Genomic DNA, 17,578 nt, shown 5'->3' on the forward strand with positions numbered 1-17,578 from the left:
ATTAGATTTCACAACGAGAGAGATGCAGGGAGCCACTGATTGTAGCTCACTGAATCAAATTGTCCGTGTAGTGGATGGACAGTTTGCCTAAAAACGAGTTGCTCATACAACAGCTTCTTCGGAGGGAAACCAAAAGGCAAGTTTCGAAACAAGTTCTATTCCACGACCACGGATAGTTTTGGAAACACAACAAGCCCCAAAATATAATGCATGATAAGTCATTATCCTTGCTCATTCAGTAATCCATACTAATTAAATGCATATATGATTTATTTCATATAATTCTGGAATAGCAACACTGTAACAGCTGGTATAAAATGTAATGGACGATATATAGCTAGCTATCTAGCTATACGCAAATAGTCGTTGAATACGCTTTCATTGTTTTCTGACTGAGATTTTATTTGAAAGCTTGGACATCATCACTAAAAACTGACAATTTCATTAGAAATGAAATATAGATGGACAGATAGCACAAATCGTTGGCATGTGATGCACATAACCAAGATTCTAAAACATGTGCAGCCCCTTGCACTGTGAATTGCACGTAAATTTATTACTGACACTTTGGCAGAGGCGCTCCAATTGAGCGGCCAAAGTCCAAGGTCTTGTTTAGTTGGCCAAATTGGGAGGTGCCAATGTTAGATTGATCTCTTTCCCGATGGGCCCAAAGGCCAATCAGGACCTTGATCTGCGCCCTGATCGGGGGCGCTCACCCTAGCAATGGGTGGTGGGCCCCTGTCGCGCTGCGCTATATAAACAGGGTGGGGGACCCGGCTCGGCTCACGAGGTTCGCCGTAGCCAGCCGCCCCACCGACACACCTACCGATCTAGGTTTGCGCAGTAGCGGCGGGAAGCACCACCGCCACCTCGCCGGCGACCGGGCTCGGCACTGCGCGTCGCTGCCTTGCGCAGACTCCACCGACAGAACCCGCGATGGCCAGCAGCTCTGCTGCTCCCACCTCTAGGGGTGAAGGTAACCCCATTTCTCTCTCACTCACACTCGGCACTCACCTGGAACACCATGACCTTCATCTCTCTCACGATCCCGACTAGATGTGCATCTAGAGATCCTAGGCTAGGCCCTAATAATGGTATCAGACACCTACTAGAAGCTCTTCTAGATCGGGAAAAACAAGTAGATCGAGAAAAAGAAGAAGATAGAACAGAAACAGAAATGTGAAACCCTAACCCTAACCCTAGATCTAAAGAAAAGAGGGACGCGGGGAGACTTACCTGCTGTCGCCTTCACCGCCGCACGTCCACCGACGGCGAGCGGCAAAGGCCGGCTGAGCCTCGGGCTCGCCGGGGAACAAGTCCACCCGAACCGCCGGCGCATCCGCTCGGGGCTCGGGGAGGGGGGGGGGGGGCAATAGCACCACCAAAGGACCGCTCGACGGTGGCGCGCCCAACCCTCGGGGTGGACGCGCGCGCCGGCGAGGGGACCCGCGGTGGCGCCGGCCCTTCTCCATGGTCGCCATGGCCCTCTGGATCTCGTCTTTTCGGGGTTTTCGAAGGGAGGAAGGGGGGAGGCTAGAAAAGAGGGGGAGGGGGCTGCCGCGGCCGTGCGCCGGCGGGGCCATCCCTCCATCGCCGCCGCCGGCCATCGCCGGGCGCGGGAGAGACAGCCCCGCCGCCGCCGCCGCGGCGAGAGCGCACGGGGGAAAGAATGGAATGGCGCTAGGGTTTCAGGGAGCCGGCCGACGGCCGGTTTTTGTTCCGCCGTGATTGACGCCTGGCCGTCGGATTTGGACGGGCGGTCGAGATCGTCCGGGCCAGTTTCGGCCCAGGCGGGACGCGGCAGCAGGCCGCTTTTGCGGCCCAGGCCCAGGTTGTGGCCTGCCTACCGCGGCCGCGCGAGAGGCCGGCGCCGAGCCGCCTTAGCAGGCCGTCTTCGTGGGCCGCGTTAGCAGGCCGCCGGCGTCGGGCGAGCGGGCCGCGCGCGGGAACGGGCTGTGGGCCGTTTTTGCGGCTGGGCCGATTTTCGCGTTTTGCACAGTAACGTCTGATAAATAGTTTTTTCTATTTCCAGAAGCATTTAATTGATGTTTTTTGCATAGTTTTAGTCTCTAATCTAATTTGAACCAACGGGATAATGTGCATTAGAGATTAATAAAGTTTGTACAGTGTTTTGCTTCTGAAAATAGATTTATTTCACGGTTTCCGCTGCAAAAGTCATATTTATTGCTCCATTTAAATTTAATTTGAACCAACGAGACAATTAAATTTTGTGAGAGCATGATAAAGTTAATTAGATCATGGTGCTGTTATTTTCTGACCAACGTTGTTAATAACTGCAAAAGCAAAGCCTAAACGTAGGGTTTGAAGGGGACACGAGGAAGAACAGAACCATGAATACATGCACCAGAGGCATAGTGCGTGGCTCATCGATCTTGAATGAGGGGAACAACAAAGGAGATCTCTGCCATAGCGGTGAGGCGATTCGGATTAGATTTCAACGCCAATGACAATGAGAGATCATGCAGGGAGCCATTGATATATAGCAAGAATATAAGATATCTCAACCCCCAAAACCAACGGATTCTAGCTCACTGAATTAATATAAGATATTGCACCGCGAACTACTCGCGCCAGAACGCGTCCGCATCGCGCCGCACGTGGCATGCGTCCACCGGCGCCGCACCTTCACCCAGTTGCCGGCCGCGGCCACCCAGTCAAGCGCACGGTCGCATGGCCCCTCTGCAGCCCCTCTGCACCGCCTCCGCCTTGCCATTGCCTTGCTGCAGCGCACGCGCCCCTCGCGACGCGCTCGGCACCGGCCACCGCTGCCTCCACCAACCGGCACCCTGGACAGGACGCCTCGAGCGCCAGCTTCGCCAATCCTCCGCTCCGATAAAGTCGTCTCTCCTGCTCGATGCCCCGGCCCCACCCGCAGCGCCTCGCCTCACCCGTGCTGCTCCGGCCTATAAAAGGCTTCACGCCGCCCAGAGCTCCCCTTCCCCGCACTAGTTTCCTTCCGCCCCGCTCCTTTGCTCTCTCCCACGTGCCACCAGGCTGCCCCGCCGTGGAGCCCCTACCTTCGAGCAGCGTAGCCCCGCGCCGCCGCTTGCCATCGCTTCGCCGCCCCCTCGTGCAGCTCAAGCGCTCGCCCGTTGTTCACCGAAGGGACTGGCATCGCCAGAACGTCGCAAGGACCGCCACCGCCACCGTGAAGCTTTCCCCACGCGCGTTCCGCCCCGACGAGCCTCTCCGCGCCACCCGCCCGGTGAGCTCCCACGCCTCCCCAAGTACTTCTTGCTCTAGTTAGAACCCTAGGTTCGCCGGAATCACGCCGCCTCGCCACCGGCCGCCATAAGGACTTAGTTGAGAAGATTTAGATCTTGCGAGGGCCTATCTATAAGAAGTCGAGGGCATATCTGCCATATTCAAAACTGTTAAGGGTCCCGATATGTTTCGGTTAAATTGAATTAAATTTTCAGAAAATGAGATGACATTTGGAAATGCACCAAAAGTTGTAGAAAATCAGAAAAATGCAACCTCAACTTTGTTGGACTCAGTGTAATGTCTAGTTTCATATAAAAATGATCTTGCACATGTTACTGTAGAAATGTTTCACTTATGATTTATTTCTTGTTTAGACCATTTAAATCATAAAAAATCAAAGAAAAATTAAAAAAATGATGAATCTAACTCTCAAGTGTTTGTTTCAGAGAATGGAAGCTTAGAAAAATGACACGGAAGCTAGCATAGATGTTTAACTCACTGTTTTAGTTTTATAATTGAAATCTAAGGATAAATCTTTATTTTTGCATAAAGTTCAATCCAGAGATGAGAAAAATATGAAACCACATGGAGTAGGTCAGTAAGGAAGATTAGTTCACAGGGGAAATATGAGACCCTGACTGAAACTTAATGAAAACCACTTTTCTTTTTAGAGAAAGATAAATAGGAGTAATATATGGAAAATATATGTCCTTCACTAAAAATCATGAAAAATTCACTAAAGCCTCCTTTTCACCCCTGTAACCTAATGGTAAAATTTCACCCCCAGATTCACTGTATATTTTGAGTTAAAAATAGTTAAGTGCATGCTACCTTAGAGTAATGAAACAATTTTAATTATTTTTGTGCACCTCCAATGAATCTCAAATTTTTACAGTAGCTTAGTCTTTATATGGTTGAGTCACTATTAAATGTTCAGCTTCATAGCTTACTATTGGTTAGTGAAATAAAATTTGGAAGATGAACTTGTTTAAATGAATAAAAGAAACTATTAAGTGCTATTAAGGATAAATAGTGAATTGGAAGAGGTGTAGAAAAATATTTAGAAAGAAGATAACTTTCCGATCTTAAGTTTAAATAACTTAGGGTATATATGAACACAATCACCATCAAGTTAAACCGAAGTTTTAAATCGTAAACTACCTGTTTTATGAAGCAATGACATTAAGTGTCGATCTAAGTTTGTTTAGTATTATAGTGAAGTTTGCTTTATAATAATATATGAAATGCCATTCAGACTCTGAACTTGCATGTTGAATCATTGCACTTTCATATCATGTAGAAGTGAACCTCGCCGACAGCACCTACGAGCTTCACCCAACGCAAGAAGAGGAGCCCACAGCGGATTTGCATCATGTGGGAGTTGAGCCTGAGCAAGAGCAAGCCGAAGAACCACTAACTTTTTCTGAATCTGAAAGCAAGCCCCGGAGCATGATTTCCTATCTTTAAATACATGCAATATGATTGTTGCTTTGATTGCGCATTTACGTTCCAGGAGTTGATTGAAACCGTAGATGCACGGACTTAGTACCCTTTGATCTGAACACTAGTATGATAAGACGAGTAGTTGCAATGCTTAATAGAACTCGGTAAAAGTTGAGTGATTGCCTGTCACTCGCGAGTTATAGGAGTTGGATGATTTTCCTTTTGTTGCAACTCTAAGGATGATGGATGGGGCCGGGCTTATGTTCGGTATTCGGTGGTTTGCCCCGTTTGTCTACATGAAATTTGACTAAGGTCGAGATGTGATAGTGTTCGTGATCAAGTGATTGAAAGTACTTGTCTCATACCTAGTATGGGATGAGGAAGCCTAGTACCTGATTGAACTGGGGCGTGGCTTTATCCCTACTATCTCTAGAACATAGTTCCCCTTATGCATCATGTGGCTACAGGTGCAGTCATAGTACGGCATCGTCCAGGACTATGGAGCCTTGTATGCCAAGGGAAGTAGGCCCTGTCCACGTGCTTGGGGATTGATGGGGACGGCTAATAAGTGAAGCGACCTTTCGAGATGCGTAGATATCGTGGGATTAGGTTCGCCATGCATGGTTAAGAAATTCGAATCGATTCGTCTGCCTCTCACAGTTTGGGACTGCTTGATCGCTATGCTACATTGAGTAAGAATGGAACTTGAGGATGACCTTAATATTGATGCTTGTCATAAATTGCTTGGAAACTATGCTTATTTAGTATAGTTGCTAACTTAAAATGGTAAATGAACGTAGAACTTATGGTTAAAATATTGAAAGTAAGGACCTACACTAGTCGCTTTTGGCAAAAATAAACTGTCAGTGTTTTAGACCGGCAACCCGCCTAGGGGGTACCCTAGGTGGTCTTTTGTGCGGTAAGGGTTGTCGAGAATCAAGGAGTCGATGGTGATGCAAGGAACACGATTTAGACAGGTTCGGGCCGCTAGATTGCGTAATACCCTACGTCCTGTGAGTTTGGTTGTATTGATCTTAGATGAACTGGAGTTGTTCTGTTTGAGGGGGTCCCTGCCCGCCCTTATATACACGGGAGGGCAGAGTTACAAGTCTGAGTCCTAGTCGAGTACAATTACATAGTTCTACTCGGTATGGTACGAGTAGTTTCCATATACACACTTGACTAGTCCGAGTGGGATATGCCTATCCCCTTGTCTTGATCATGTCTGAGTACGTCCCTTAGTGGGCTATTCAAGGTCTACTCGTGGGCCTGGGGTGCATGCCCGACAAGCCCCCGAGTACTTTGTAGTCGTGCGCCACAATCTCGAGTACTGTGGGCACCATCCGAGTAGTTCTTCGTAGAGGTTGTAGTGTCCAAAGTGCTCGAGTACTGTCGCGTGGCTGGAAGGTACTCTTCTTGTTCCTTCGAGTTGCTTCTATTCCAAGAATTTTATATGGTAGTGCGATGACAATCGCACTCCATATAGAGTAGTCCCCGATCCTTAGGTTGAGTCGGAGAGTCAGGCTTAGGGTCAATCCTGCTTCTTGGCTGTTTTACTCTTGGTAATCTAAAAAAAAATTCTAACCATCGAGTACGGTACCCGCAGCCCTCGAGCACTTAGGTGATTTTTGTCGTTGAAGTGGTCAAAACCCGTTGATAGGAGTAGCCGTTGGGTGTTATGGCAATAAATTTGTTTAAAACCTACCCGTTGCGTAACTGACGCTTGGAATCCGGAGGCGGCGGAGATATAACTGGAGGGCCCCCTTTCAGTTAGGGTTGCGTTCCACTATAACAGATCTGTTTTTCTTCTTCCCCCACTTTTCTGTTCCTCTTTTGCGCCGTCGCGATTGTCCAGCGCCGCCGCCGCCATTGCATTTCTTTGATAGAGATCCGAGGTTGTCTTGTCCCTGCTGTGGCTGAAGTCGGCGGATGCGCACCAAGAAGATGGGGAAGAAACCCGAAAAGACTCAGGGAAAAGCTCCGGCCGCGGGTAAGGTGAAACTGAAGAAGGGGAAGGAGCTTGTGTTGCTGGCACCGAAGGTGGGTCCGACGAACCAGACTGCGTCGCCACCACCTGGAGTGACGTGGCAGAACTCAGTGATGAGGGAGGCGGCCGTTCAGGTGCTTGTCGACGCCAAGCTTCTGTAGCCAAAGGAGGTACTCGAGTGGAGGCCTGCATTTGCTAATGCGTGGTAGTTTGAAAAGCATCCCAACGAGATTGTCATGCTTGCGCACTTTGTGGAGAGGGGACTGACAGTGCCCACCTCCGACTTCTTCAGAGGTATCCTCGAGTACTACAACCTTCAGTTGGTTCACTTGAATCCCAATGGTGTGCTGCATATGTCAATTTTTGTGCACCTGTGTGAGGTTTACTTAGGCGTTCCTCCTAGCCTTGAGTTGTTTAGGAAATTGTTTCGTTGCAAGCCTCAGCCTAGTGCCATTAGGATAGAGGTCTTTGGAGGCGCCGGGTTCCAACTCAGGAACTCGGGCGCGTATCTTGATTATAACTTGACAGATTCCCATAAGGAGTGGAAGAGGAGGTGGTTCTACATTGGAAACCATGAGCCTCGCTTGCCGGTAGTCACTGGTCACGCCCCGAAGCATGCAGAGAACTGGGTCAGTGAACCTGAAGATTCTCCTGAGATCAACAACTTGCTTACCCAGATTGCTAGGTTGAAGGCACTGGGTTTGACTGGAATTAATGTGGCAGCCAGCTTTCTGAAGAGGAGAGTATAACCTTTGCAGAAGCGGGCTCACCCGGGTGGGCAGTACTCGGGTTTTAATGACTCATCGCGTATGTCTCCTGATGACATTTCTGACGATGATGTGGAGGTGCTGCTGGCCAAGTTCTTCAGGAACTATCAAGGAGTACCAGTTATTCCTTCAGCTCTTCGCCAGTTTGATGCCTGGTATTAGCCACAAGAGGTATGGTCTTTTACTTGACTTGTACCTTTTGAGCTTTTGGGATATTGTTTGAGTATCTGCTTATTTTTGTAGTCCCGGGTTCTTGCTGGCTATCTGGCGCACTCTGAAGAAGAATTGGTTGCTGAGGAATCAGAGGGCGAGCCTTCTCCTCCTGTGAAGAAACGCCGAGTAGTCCGCAAGAAGTCTGCTGCTAAGTTTGCCTCGACTTCAACTCCTGAGAAGTCTCAGGGTACCAAGGTATGTAGTCGTGTATCCATTGGTAACTGGTAGAGTTTACCCTGTATTCTCTTGATGATTTTATTTGTCTGAAAAGGGTGTCAACGCGACTCCTGATGGCGATGAGGCTACTTCTGATGAAGTAGTCGTGACCGCCAAGGGCGTTGATGTTGCGTCTGTTGAAGAGGTGCCAGGGGAGGTGCCGCCAGCAGATGCTGGAGTAGCCCCCGAGCTAACAGTTCAGGCTCCGTCGGCTACTGCGCTGCCAGTCCCTGACCAGGCAGTTCTGGGTTTGCCTGCTGGAGTGGTGGATGTTGCGAAGGGAGTATCGCCAGTAGTTGCTACTGGCTCCTTATTGTCCAATGTGATCGCTAGTGGTGAGCTTTCCCTCCGACTATTTTTGTTGGTCTGAGTTTGTTGTAGTCTTGACCCTATTTCTGCAGGACTTAGCGAGACAACTACACCTTCTGCTGCTCCTGCGGTGCCGAGTACTCGGCCGCCTGTTGCTGAGAAGAAACGTGTGCGATTGCCGCCACGATCAACTCGGTGGGTTTTTAATTCTTGGTTTGTGTTGTCGAGCTTCCTGGAAGTCGTGTGATGACTTATTTTGATGTAGGGATGCAGAGGAGACTATCCCTGTGGAGGCAGGAGTAGAGTCTTGTCCCTCGACTACTCTTTCTGCTCCCTTGGATGATCTGTCTGTTGATGATGTATCCGGAGTTGATACAAGTCATCTTGGAGCCACCATGTCCATGCTTCAAGAGGTGGTCCGCTCAGTGGAGGATCCTTCAGTTGCTTCGGGTTCTGGAGGTGTACCTTTGTCAACGTCTACTGGCGGTGTTCTGGCTGTAGTTGATGTGGAGAAGACCAAAGAGACAATTGCACCAAATATGTAGCCGGGGTACTGGTATTGCAGTCGCTTGTTTTGTCTGACTAATGTTTGTCCCTTTAGGTACAACCCTGGGTACAACTCCTCATGTTGTGAAGAGTACTCAACGTTCAGTACTCGGGCTTCCGTCAGAGTCGGAGTTTCAGAGAGCTATGCAGAGTTTTCAGGTGTGTTTCTTCGCTTGTCTGACTGCTTTTGTAGCTAAGGGACTTGACCATTTGCTTTTCTTTGCAGGATCTATATGACAGGACTCAAAGGAATGCTCGGGCACTTCAGGAACAAAATGAGCAATTGGAGCAGGAGTGTGCCTGGCTTACGGAATCCTTAAGAGTTCATGAAAATGGTGCGAAGTCTTTTGCTGTTGAGCGGTCGGACCACGAAGTTTTGCAGCAGAAACTGGAGAGCCGTTAAAAGCCTTTGAATAAAAATTATCAAGATGAGTACTTTCCATTCTCCAAGTATGTCCGACTGTAGTCGGTTATTGAACTTGGTCGTTTTTTGCAGAGCTCAAGAGGAAGGAGGCTGCCACGAGTAGCCAACTCCTTGACTGGAGGAATGCGCATGACCGAGTAGCTGATGAGGCTTATCATCTTTGGGCTGCGCTAGCTGAAGCACAGGCTGCCTGCAAGCATCAGTGAGACAGGAAGAACTAGAATGGAGTGATGCTTGATATGGCCATGGTGGCCTGTAGAGATCATGGCCAGACCATAGGAAGACTTCAAGAGTTAACTGATGTCGCTCAAGACTTGGTGAATGCCATTGCCCCTCTTGAAGAGGATGCGGGACCTCGCTCACTAGTCGACCGCTTGAAGGCTGCTTCGAGTAAGGTGGCTGGCCTCTGCAAGGTTGTGTGTAAACAAGTCCTTGTTGTAGTCAAGTCGTATTACCCGAGAGCAGATTTGACGGCAGCTGGTGACGGCATTGCTCGCAACTGCACGGAGGAGGCCTATGCGCAGTACCTCGAGGAGGCTGAGCCGATCGCGTCGAAGATGTCTGAATTTGTGTCTTTGGAGGAACCTTAGGTCTTGTGTACTCTTGTAAGCTTTCGAGTACTTGGAACGATATTTTTGTTTGTGAAATGAACACTTGTCCATCCTTTGTTATTTGGAGCGGTTCCGAGTGCTGAGTTTGAATATTTGCGTTGTTGTCGAGTAATCTGCTTTTTTACGCTTTGAATGGGGGGTGCACGGGTGTACTGTACTCTTTTGTCTTTTGTGGTGTGAATGCTTTCACGTGGGCAGAGTCAGAGGTCATCCAGACTCATCGATCATGGGCGAATAGTAACTCCTGGGTGGTTGGTGGTTGTAGCGCTTGGCTATAAATAGATCGCCATGGAGATCGACCCGCATCATGCTTTGAGTAGCGATGGTCTGCCTTCGGTTGCTGTTGTTTGAGTGTAGAGAGCCTTCAAATAGTACACCGGTGCTAGAAGATTCCTCGTAGACTGGGGCGACCTTCCCTCCACAGACTCTAGCACTCGTAGGGATAGCCGCGATGCTAGAAGAATCCTCATAGGAGGTTTCATCGCTACAGCTGCAGCTCGTGATCCAGCCAGGTACGTGCTGGAATTCGTGAGTGATGGGTGATGAGTGTCGTGGTCTTTATCCGGCTCTCGTAGAGGTGGAGGTGTGGCCGCAGTGTGGGACGGTTTCACAAGGCTAGCAAAAGAGTAGCCTTGTTTCCTTCTTTGCGCAGCACGCGGGATTCATTGTTGCCGCTGTCAAGGCAGCGGCGGTGCAAGAGTACCTGGTGTTGCCTTGGGTAGAGGACCTGGATATGGCTGCGTTTTGCGTAGCTTCCTTGCGTGTGGGCCCTTTCCATTGTAGTCGGCAGACCTGAGTGGCCTTATGATATTGTAAAAGCCTGAGGCTTAAATGCAGCCCGCTAGTAAGCAATTGCTTGTAGTCCTTTTGTATTGTATTTTGAGTACCTTTACTTGTATGTAACTTTTGATTTGTCCTCGGACTTGAGTAAAAAAATTGTTCTTCTTTTGAGACTTTGTGCCAAAGCTGGAATGCCTGTTTTGGTAGTCTTGTGTCGAGAGTAGTATATCTTGTAGTCGGTAGTCGAGCTGTTGGCTCGAGTAGTTGAAATGAGTTTCTGCTTGAAGCAATAACTCGAGTTCTTTTGTCTACTACGGGTAGTAGCAACAGAGATGTTCTATGTTCCAAGAGTTTGGTACTTGTTCTCCTGAAAGTTCTTGTAGTCTGTAACATCCAGGTCCGGTGACCTTGGATATGATGTAGGGACCCTCCCATGGTGAATTGAGTTTATGCAATCCTGATGTGTCTTAGATTTGTTTGAGAACCATGTCGCCTAGGTTGAAGGACCATTCTTTAACGTTGCGGTCGTGGTATCGTCTTAACCCGTCAAGATATCTGGCTGATTGGACTAATGTTGCGCATCTTACCTCTTCTAGGCTGTCCAAATCCGTGTGTCTCATTTCTTCTGCCATTTCTTTGTCGCATGGCTCGACTGAAGGGGATTGCCACATGACGTCCGCGGGTAGTATAGCTTCTGAGCCATATACTAGAAAATAGGGAGAAAGCCCAGTAGTCTTGCATGGTTGGGTCCATAATCCCCACAGAGCATTAGGTAATTCTTTGAGCCATTTGCCTCCTTTTGTATTGCCGACATCATGTAGTCATTTCTTGAGAGCATCGAGTATCATGCCATTGGCACGCTCGACTTGTCCATTGGCTCGTGGGTGAGCAACCGAGACGTAGTGGACGTCAATTCCACTATTCTCACAGTATTCCTAGAAGTCGTGATTGTTGAAGTTAGACCCCAGGTCTGTGATGATTCTATTTGGAAAGCTGTATCGGTGTACAATTTCATCCAAGAAGTCGAGGACTCGGTCTGCCTTGGGGCAAGTGACTAGTTTGACCTCGATCCACTTGGTGAATTTGTCGATGGCCACGAGTACTCGGTTGAATCCTCCTGGTGCTGTTGGCAATGGCCCTATCATGTCTAGCCCCCAACAAGCAAAAGGCCATGTTCGGTGTATTGTGACTAGCTTGTAGGTAGGGACATGCTGTTGTTTAGTGAAGAATTTACAGCCTTTGCATTTCTTAACTAACTGTTTCGCATCGGCCAAAGCCATCGGTCAGTAGAAACCTGCTCGGAAAGCCTTGCCTACTATTGTTCGTGAGGATGCCTGGTTGCCACAGATCCCCTTGTGAATTTTTTCTAAGATTTCTTGACCATCTTCATGGGTGACACACTTCATGAGCACCCCTGATGATGCACTTTTCCTGTAGAGCTTTTCTTCGACTAGAACGTAGTTTTTTTCTCGTCGGGAGATTTGCTCAGCTTGATTTTTGTCGGAAGGTAACTTGTGGTCCTTGATGTAGTCAATGAAGGGTGTCCTCCAGTCGACTTCTATCATCATGATTTCTCGAGTAACTTCTGTAGTCTTGGTTGCCGGTGGAGCGACTTGTTCTGGTATGGATGGCTTATGGAGTTCGTGTACGAAAATTCCTGCTGGAACCACTGCACGAGTTGAGCCCATTTTCGATAATACGTCGGTGGCTACGTTGTTGTCGCGGACGATGTGGTGAAATTCCAAGCCTGAGAACTTGTTTTCCAGTTTGCGGACTTCTTTGCAGTAAGCGTCCATGTTGTCCTTATTTCGATCCTATTCGTCATTGACTTGGTTTATGACGACTAGTGAGTCGCTGTATACCAGTAGTCTTTTGATTCCGAGGGAGATTGCAAGACGAAGGCCGTGTAGTAGTGCTTCGTACTTGGCTTCGTTGTTTGATGCTTCCCAGAAGATTTGCAGTACGTATTTGAGTTGGTCTACCTTTGGGGAGATGAGGAGTACTCCTGCACCGGCTCCTTCGAGTTTGAGGGATCCGTCGAAGTACATTACCCAGTGCTCTGGCCTCTCGATTGGTGTTGGTACCTGATTTTCAGTCCATTCAGCCACGAAGTCGACCAAAGCCTCGTATTTGATAGCTGTCCTTGGTTTAAAGTCTAAGGTTAGAGCTCCGAGTTCAACTGCCCATTTGGAGATTCTCCCGTGGCATCTCTATTGTGGAGAATTTCGCCGAGCGGGAAGTCAGTGGTGACTGTGATGCTGTGTTCTTGGAAATAATAGTGCATCTTTCATGAAGTGAGCAAAATTGCGTATAGGAGTTTTTGTATCAGTGAGTACCGAGTTTTGGAGTCCGAGAGTACTTCATTGACGAAGTACACAGGTATTTGGACTTTGTAAACGTGGCCTGGTTCAGACTGTTCGACTACTATCACCGTGCTGACGACGTGAGTAGTAGCTGCTATGTATAGGAGCAAATCCTCATTTGGAGATGGAGCAGTGAGGATTGGAGGCTTTGACAAAAAGTCTTTGAGTTGCGTTAATGCCTTGAATGCCTTTTCTGTCCATTTGAACTTGTCCTGTCATTTGAGAAGCTTGAAGAAGGGTAGTCCCCGTTCTCCAAGTCTCGAGATAAACCGATTGAGAGCTGCCATGCAGTCTATGAGTTTATGCACATCCTTGATGCTAGCTGGTGCTTGAATGTTTGTGATGGCAGATATTTTCTCTGGGTTGGCCTCAATGCCACGATGGCTAATGATGAACCCGAGTAGCTTGCTAGAAGGTACTCCGAAAATGCACTTGGTAGGGTTGAGTTTCCATCGGAAAGCTCGTAAGCTTGAGAAGGTTTCCTCCAAATCGGCGATGAGTTCCTCCTGGTTTCTTGTTTTGACGACTACGTCGTCCACGTATGCTTCAACATTACGATGTAATTGCTTTTCAAAGTACATTTGTATAACTCGTTGATAGGTTGCGCCTGCATTTTTTAGTCCAAATGACATTGTCTTGTAGCAGAAAGTCCCAAATGGTGTGATGAAGGCTGTTTTGGCTTGATCTTCTTCTTTGAGGCTTATCTGATGATAGCCTGAGTAACAGTTGAGAAAGCATAGTAGATCGCACCCAGCGGTGAAGTCAACTACTTGGTCGATCCTGGGTAATCCAAAAGGGTCTTTTGGATAGTGTTTGTTGAGGTCTGTGTAGTCGACGCACATTCTCCATTTGTTGTTTTTCTTGTGAACGAGTACGGGATTGGCTAGCCAGTCAGGGTGAAAGACTTCTTTGATGAACCCTGCCACGAGTAGCTTGGCTAGTTCTTTGTTGATTGCTTCTCGTCTGTCTTGGGCGAACCTGCGAAGTCGCTATCATTTTGGAGTAGCTTTGGAATCAACCTTTAGAGAGTAATCAATCAATTCCTTGGGCACATCGGGCATGTCAGCTGGTTTCCAAACGAAGATATTGTGGTTAGCCCGAAGGAAACTGATAAGCGCAGTTTCCTATTTAGGATCTAGCCCTGTTCCGATCAGGGCTGTCTTGGAAGAGTCACCGGTCTGGAGATCGACTGGTTTGAAGTCTTTCTCACTTGCTGGTTTCACCTTTGTGGACCCCGACTTGTTTTCTGGGATCTCGAGTTCTGTTGGGTGAAGCTTCTTTGAGGTTGTGAAAACTTGTTGCATGGGACTAGGTGCTTGAGAGGTTGCGGCAATGTCTACGGCTTCGGTGTTGCACTCGTAAGATCGCCGTAGATCTCCTCGCAGCGTTAGTTCTCCCTTGGGCTCTGGCATCTTGAGTACCAAGTAAACATAATGTGGTATGGCTATGAACTTGGCTAGTGCTGGCCTTCCGAGTATGGCATGGTAAGATGTCTCGAAGTTGGCGACTTCAAATCTGATGTACTCGGTGCGGTAGTGTTCCTTTGTTCCAAAGGTAACTGGGAGGACGACTTGTCCTAGCGGTATAGCTGCGTTTCCTGGTACGATGCCATAGAAGGGTGAATGTGTTGGAGTGAGCATTTCCGTGACGTCGAGGCACATCTTTCTTAGTGTTTCGGCAAAAATGACGTTGAGTCCACTTCCACCATCAATGAGTACCTTTGTCAGCTTTGATCCTGCCACAACGGGGTCGAGTACTAGAGGGAATCAGCCTGGCTCTAAGAATTTTGTCCACTAGTCCTTTCTGCTAAAGGATATGGGTACTTCTGACCATTTCAGCGGTGTTGGATCTGTCAGCTTGATGGCCATGATTTCCCTGAGTACGAGTTTGCTGGCTCGCTTGGATGCGGTGCCTGGGATTCCGCCGAAAATGACGTTGACTATTTTGGAGGCGGTCTGGAAGTCGCCTTCTTCTTCTTCATCGTTGTGGACTTTGTTCTTGCCCTTATCTTTTTTCTTGTTGTACTCTTCAGGGGGTGGTGGTGCGGGTAAGTCCTGCATTACTCGGCGCATGCTGCAGCAATCTATTTGCCGAGTGTTTGCTAGTCGGGTGCCATGGGCATTGCTTTTTGAGTAGTTCGGTGAAGGTTGGCCCTTCATCGTTTTTGCGGGATCCCTTTTTCCCGGAGTTAGTCATGGCAGCAACGGTGTTGTCGGGTTTCCTTTTGTGATTTTGATTACTCGAAAATTTGTTTCGAGTATCATTGTGTCGAGTTCTATCCTGGTCATTGTTGTTGTTGTCGCGTCCACGGTTACGATGAGAGCCGAACCGTTCTCGCTCTTTGTCTTCTTCATCTGCCCATTGTTGTACCATGACTTTGAGGTCTTTGACATTAGCTGGTCGTCGTCTACCAAAGTCTTGGTATGTTCGTCGATCGTAGAGTCCATTCTGGAAGCACTCAATGACGTCTATTTCTGAAATGTCAACTATGGTGGCCTTCTTTTTGAAGAATCGTCGCAAGTAGTCGCGTAGTGTTTCACCTTCTTTCTGTTTTACTTGACTCAGGTCAATCTTATTACCCGGTCTAGCCATGGAGCCGGCGTAGTTGTTGGTGAAAGTCTTTGTCAAGTCTGCCCAAGAGTCGATTGATCTAGGTTTGAGTGACTCAAGCCATGTAAGCGGTGCTGGTTCCATGCATATGGGAAAGTGGATAACTTTGGTGTTGTTGTTGCCCCCAGCTGCTTGGATTGCTAGCGAGTAGCATCGTAGCCATTGAATGGGGTCTTGCTTGCCGTCATAATTGGTTATTCCGGTTGGTTTAAACTTCTAGGGTAGTCTCGTCCTCATTACCCAGTTTGTGAAAGCAGGGAAGTGGTTGTAGTTGTCAACTTCTCGCTCACGCCGACTGTTGATTATTTCTCGTAGATCACTGAAATTTGATACTTCGTGATTTTTTCGAGTAGGGCGAGGACTTTTTACGGAGTTGGTGCAGCTGACTTCTCAAACATCCTTCTGGCGTATTGGCGCATTGTGTTTACTCGAACCCTAGCTGTGTTGCCTTGGTTGGTTTACAACTTCGTTGTCGTTCCTTTGTACTTCGTTGTTGTTAGCTGCAGCACCTCTACTGCCTTCTTGATGAGCTGCAATGCGGGGAACAGACGGGATCGGTGACTCCTTGTCGAGTAGCTTGTAAGCTTGTTCTGCGAGTTGTGCGATTAGTCCATTGCCGCGCTGTGCGAGCTGAGCTGTGACTTCATTGTCTCTGTCTCGTGATATTAGTGTTGATATAAGGTTGATAGAGGCGATTGCTGCGAGTGGAGTGTTGTATTCCTAAGCCTGTACTGCGTCAAATGCTCTTTCGAGGTTGGTGATGGGAATGTTTCTAGCCAGCGTTTGTCGGCGTTCAGCCCGAGTAGCATTGCGCATCCTTCTTTGGTTCCTTTGATCGGAAGTTTCGTCTTGTGGGGCGTTAGCTGTTGACTCGTCTTCTGAGACATTGTCGAGTTGTGCTAATCTCCTGGGGGTTCGCTGTTGGCTAGTACCCGGGTTGTTGTTTTGAGTAATAACAAAGACCTCTCTGTCTGGGTAGTAGCTTCCAGAGCTTGATGTTGCAATTTTTGTGGAACTTTCCTCGCGGCTTGAAGTGAGTGGGACGCCTTCTTGGTATGGAAGGTTGTCTATATGAGCGACAAGGCACGACTCGTAGTCGCGGGCAAGGAGAGATGGTCTCAATCCTGCCCAGTGTACGAATCTGCCTTGTGCTGTTGAAGTTATTACCAGTCCTTGGGCTGGTCCTGTCAGTGGTATCTCTGGGAGATAGTCCGAGTCGGAGTCATCGTCTTCGTCCTTCTCCTGTTCGAGTTGAATTCGGGTGAGGAAACTTTGGTAGACTTCGGCTATTGCGGAGTCCATATGGGATCCGTTTTGGAGTCAAAGTCGAGTTGGGGAGTGACTGGGACCGACTAGTCCGAACTGAGGTCGAGTTCGACGCGTAGTCGAACTCGGGATTGTTGACTTTGAAATTTTGGTTTTTCTTGGCCGAATCCTCTGATTTCTTCTCCTGGGCGTTGATGATCTGGCGTCGAAACGATCCAGCGCCGTTGGCGATGTAGAGTCATGATCCAAAAACGAAGGTGGCGCCCACTTCAATGGTGAAGACAGGCTTGTAAACAACAGGCGCCATCGAGCTCTCGCTGAGAACCTCGACGAGCTCCCCTACCTGTCGCGCCAGCTGTCGGTGTTTTAGACCGGCAACCCACCTAGGGGGTACCCTAGTAGTCTTTTGTGCGGTAAGGGCCGTCGAGAATCAAGGAGTCGATGGTGATGCAAGGAACATGATTTAGACAGGTTCGAGCCGCTAGATCGCGTAATACCCTACGTCCTGTGAGTTTGGTTGTATTGATCTTAGATGAACTGGAGTTGTTCTGTTTGAGGGGGTCCCTGCCCGCCCTTATATACACGGGAGGGCAGAGTTACAAGTCTGAGTCCTAGTCGAGTACAATTACATAGTTCTACTCGGTATGGTCCGAGTAGTTTCCATATACACACTTGACTAGTCCGAGTGGGATATGCCTATCCCCTTGTCTTGATCATGTTCGAGTACGTCCCTTAGTGGGCCGTTTAGGGTCTACTCGTGGGCCTGGGGTGCATGCCCGACACAAACCCCCTAGCCAAAAAGCTTGCATGTATAGGTA

The sequence above is a fragment of the Setaria viridis genome, chromosome 8, assembly GCF_005286985.2.
Source record: "Setaria viridis chromosome 8, Setaria_viridis_v4.0, whole genome shotgun sequence".
Classification (NCBI taxonomy): Eukaryota; Viridiplantae; Streptophyta; class Magnoliopsida; order Poales; family Poaceae; genus Setaria; species Setaria viridis.